Here is a 5,401-nt window from a genome sequence, read left to right as displayed (position 1 = left end):
ATTTTCACTCATGCGCAATCTTCCAGGGTAACACTCATGTAACACTGATTATGATGTGTGTTAATTCAGAAGTAATAAGAAAACCGTAATGATTTTTTTTTCTCAGTTTGATTGAATTTGGCTACAAACCAACTGTTTACCAGTAAGAGTGTTGATTGATGAGTTTATCTGCTTTTTATATGGAATATAATGTCTGAATGTTATTGAACAATGTTATTTAATTCCTCTTTCCACTGTATGTACATAAATATACATATTCTATATATAAATATATATGAGAGAGAGAGAGAGATCATGTAATGCGTTTTATGAATCACTTAGATCAACATAATGGTACTGTGCTGCAGACAGTGTGGTGAGAATTGAAATACTTTTGTTCAATAAAAGTTTTGCAGAATAACAATAATGACTTTTTCTGTCCTCTTTCAAATAAGTTGAATTGTGTGGCAAGGTACATTTATTTATATAGTGCATTTCATATATATTGTACATTCAATGTGCTTTACATAAAAAAAACAATGAATAATAGTAAATAAAAGCATAAAAGGGCAATAGTTTATTTTATTTTTTTAAATGTAAAGTACATAAAATGGAATAATTAAATTAAAATGTGTCACTCAGTGATCCTTAGTCAAATACCCAGTGAACAGCAGCACTCTAAAATGGAGATTCTTGACACTAGCTCCAATTATGTGTGTCCACATATTCCTCTAGGGCCCAAAAGGCCTGAATAGTCCCGAGTTAGAGCTTAAAAAGCCCAAATGGAGCTTCAGAGAAGCTCAATTGAGCAATGATGCCTAAATTGACACCATGCCCATTCTGTCTGTTCTTAGGAGAATGACGGGAGGTTTACTTCATAGGATCCCCATTTGTCCAACAATGGACAGGAACCTTACTACAAGGAGCAATAGTAGCCTACTCACCCAAAGAGTGCTCTGTCAACTGGGTAGTGCAGATGATCAGGAAGTGCATCTGATCAGTTAGCAGAAAGCATCTGAGAACAGTTTGGTCGTAAAGGAAAATGGCATTTTAACATAGAGCTTTAGGCCTAGTCCACACGTACCAAAACAATCTTTTTTCCCCGTCTTCCCTGGAATCGTTTCAAGAATATTTGCGTAGCAACACGACTCAACACGTTACTTCATATTCCAGGCCTATAGGTGGCACTGTTTCTGTTTCAGAAATTCACCAAAGCTTGCGCGCTTTATACAAACATGCAAAACATGTGTGTTTAAACCAAAAAGCGTCTCTGTGTGGATGGCCCCTTACAGAAAGATGCCCCCTAGCACTGTAGCTCCCTGGCTGATCTAGCTGTTGGCTGTTTCTGAACTTGCCATTTTTCTGCTTCCACAGGCGTAACCAGAAATTAAATCAAACTTAATTTTGTGTTGTGATCTTACCAAATCGTTTCTGAAGTGCAGCATACATATCTGTCTTGTAAACAAAGCTTTTAAATGCAGTTGTTTACTCAATTTAAACAAAACACATTGTAGCAGCCAATAATGTAATAATGGCCAAAAATGTAATAACAGTCAAGAATGTAATCATTTTATTGTAATAAAGCCAATAATGTAATAACTTTCGATAATGTAAAAACATTTCTGAACCAATAGTGTAATAACTTTCTGCTATTATTTATTATTTATATTATTATTTAAAGTTATTACACTACGCTTGCGCTCTCTCTCTCTCTCTCTCTCTCTCTCTCTCTCTCTCTCTCTCTCAGAGATAGGATTATTTATTATGACATCATAATATCATATAGAAGTTGTCAATTTTTTTTTTTCTTTCTTCCATTTTTTTCTTCCTGAATTTTTGGTCAACGATTCCTGGGACCTTGGAAACACGGGGGCTCATTTTGGTGAGAATGTAGCCCCACTAGCTTTTACGGAAAATAAAGCGTAAAGACACTCCACACTAGAGGTCTGCGTGGGACAGATTTTCAGTAGGCTACCGCCCAGCTCCGCCAACATTCTGCCCCGCTCCGCCAATAATGTGCCATATTTAGTCCCGCTCCCGCCCGCATCTGTAACATTAGGTCTCGCTCCCCCGCGCAAAAGCCCGCAGGAAATGCAGGAGGGATATTCATCAGTTTTGCCTTCTGTATCACAAAAGGAGCACTTAACATACACAACTGAAAGACGGATGATTTTAAGTTTCTGGATTCTGAATACTGTAGCACAGCTATGCTAGCTGGCATCTGTTCTTTAGAAAGGCACTACATCTGAAGTAGCCTTAGGTGTCCTCTTCCTTTGTTACGGCTTCTACACACAGTTGCATTCCGTCAACGCATGCCAGTAGGTGTTCCCGACGGTAGCTATGCAAATCACTTGAAGTATAACCGAAATTTGATTGGTTGGTGCTGTCCGTCAATTGGCTTGATTGGCCGGTGCCATCTGTCAGTGCAGCAACAGCTGAACTTCTCAACGCAAGCGACGGGAGAAACGCGACGCAACGGACCCACAATTCAGTTCCGCAACGGATGACGTGAGCCCATGTAAAGTGAATGGGATGCGTCTCCAGCACTGCAACGCACGCAACTGTGTGTAGAAGCCGTTATGCTTTCGATTTCGAGTTTCGACAACGGAGCAGCAGGAAAGAATTGAACCCACATAGCAGGCCTAAATGACAGTATCCGTCAGTTAGGCTGCTTAAACCCCGTTTTTTAATGCTGCGAGAGTGCAGTGAATCTGCACAACACAACATCAACATCAGTTGAGGGCTACAACTTCACTTTTTAAATGACAATATCCTGGCCGGACTACTGTTGTCAGTGATATAAGTATTTGAAATTAACATGATTTCTTAATGTCTAGTGACATAACAGGGCCATTTTATGATTAATTGAAATTCATTTCTTACATATGGTTCCTTTAAGTGACTGTAGCCTACACACCAATCAGCCTGTAGATGATGTTGCCGGAGAATGATGATAAAAAGCACACACACACACAGCAGGCATGCATGCACATGCACACACACACACACACACACACACACAAAGATACACAGACATGCATGCACACAGATACACACATACAGTATACTCACACACAAGCATGCACGCACAAACACACGCATGTACAAATACTCACACACACATAAACCCACACACACATAAACACACACACAGGCAAACACACACATACAGTACAGGCAAACACACACGAGCACATGCACACACAGGTAAACACACACACACACACACACACACACACACAGGCAAACACACACAAACACCCCCCCACACACACACGCACACATACACACAAAAGCAAACTCACATATGCATACACTCATTTGCATACACATGAGTTGCACGATACTGTAGGGGATGGAGTGGGAGATGGAGACAAATTGATTGCCCATGTAGACAGTAAAGTGCTCAGGGTGACAGGGATTGTGGGGCACAACTATATATATTTTTTGATTCATAAAACAATAAGACCAGAGACATGGGCGGACTGGCCATCTGGCATACCGGGCATTTTCCCGGTGGGCCAACGCTCCTTTTGGGCTGATAGCTTATGATGATACTTTTTCTACACTAAGGAAAATGTTGTTTTCTATTAGCCAGTGAATACCTTAGTTAACTTTGGTTAACTGCCTTGTGAATTGGCAAACAGGTGCATTAACATTTTTGAGATTGATGTGGATAATTGAATTCCTGAACACAAAACCTTTGACACTGAGGTCTACATTCCATGTACTGGAACAACACAGACAATCTCAGATGGCCAAAAACACCAATTGATTATATCATAATTTCTCTTCAGCTTAATTAGCCCTCTGCCATTAAGACACATTTTCTCTAAAAACACATTCTATGTCTGGTTACTGCCAACTATGTGCTTTAAATACAGTGTATTAGAGCGAGGGTTTAAAGGGTTAGGTTGAAGTCAGAAAAAAAAACATTCATCATTGATATGCATCACCAGTAGGTGGCTCCCTCAGCACACCACAACATGTCTGTATCTTCTAAAAACTTTGCATGAGTTTATTGGGGTCTGCTTCGCGAGGTCGACCTTCTCAGTACTGAATGCTCCCAGACAGAGAAAGCAAGTATTGAATTTCACCGACAAATAGTCAGTATTGTATTTTTGTAAATACATAAGCCGTGAAAAAACAGTCCACTTGTGATATCCTCATGAGAGTAGTGGCTGATAGGTGGTTCTCTGTAAATTCATATATAACAGTAAGTAAATAATTCATTAATTCAATGATTTATTGGACACCAAAGACTAGAACAAAAGAAAGGGTCTAACTAAAATAGGATAGTAATAAAATATGAACAGCTAATTCAAACATGCTTAATGCTTTTAAAACCAAAGCAGTAAAAAACACAACATATTTCTGAACTTTGCCTTTCTCATAAGGAGCACACTGGTTGACAGGCGGAATCTTACCTGGAGGCCCTATCTTGTGGCTTAATTAGCTTTCTAGCACACCTGCCTAATCCTGAGATAGCTCACAGTGCTGGACCCATTCTGTGTATTGCACTGTGCGTGACCGTTATGTCTTGTTGCATGATGTGAATGCAATGAAGTGTGGCAAATCGACTGTGGGTTTGGTGGTGCTTTTCGAGCACTGTTGAACACAGATCCAGCCAAAAGGATCAGTGCTAGTGGTATCTGGAGGCGGGCATGCATGTGTAATGCTCGGTGGTCCAAGGCTGATACACACAAACAGACACACACACACACACACACACACACACACACACACACACACACACACATTATATTATACACATATCCATCCTTTCCCTTTTGACTGTACACATGTGACTTCACTTACAAATAGGATGTCATGAGCTTCTTTCCTGCACAAAAATAAAGGTGGGATGTGACAGTAGCCTTACATTTCATGAAACTCAGGCCCCTCTTCAGTTAGAGACAGATTGCTGCAGACGTGATGTTAGGGGTTGATTAAGTTATTTGATGAAGGGTAAGGGGTTGATTAAGTTATTTGATGAAGTGGTAACAGTATTTATTGGACAATAGCTTGCAGTGTAATTGAATTAAGCAAAAAGGCTTTGGAGATCAATGCATTTGCACAAATGGTTTAGCCAGTGTAATTCTGTGAGTGTGGGTATTTCATGCTTGAGAGACCTCCATGAGGTAATTGTGACCGCTGCCAGATTTGTTTTTTTCCTCAGGATTTTTTTTTCTTCCTTCAGTAATTTTGATTCCCTGGACACTGAAAGACCGGGCTGCACGAAACTTGGTGGGCATGTAGCCCCACAAGGACATGGCATGGAACCGTTGTTTTTCGTTTTGATCCGTTGCCCAGACGCCCACCCATCGCCGCTGCACCAGGCCCCTGAAAGGAGGGTAGGCTTGGAACAGTTTTCTGTGAATATCTCGGGAATCGTAGGGTCTAGGATGACCAACTTTTTTTG

This window comes from Alosa alosa, chromosome 3 (assembly GCF_017589495.1).
Source record: "Alosa alosa isolate M-15738 ecotype Scorff River chromosome 3, AALO_Geno_1.1, whole genome shotgun sequence".
Lineage (NCBI taxonomy): Eukaryota > Metazoa > Chordata > Actinopteri > Clupeiformes > Clupeidae > Alosa > Alosa alosa.
The sequence above is the reverse complement of the archived record's forward strand: the minus strand, read 5'-3'. Positions refer to the sequence as shown.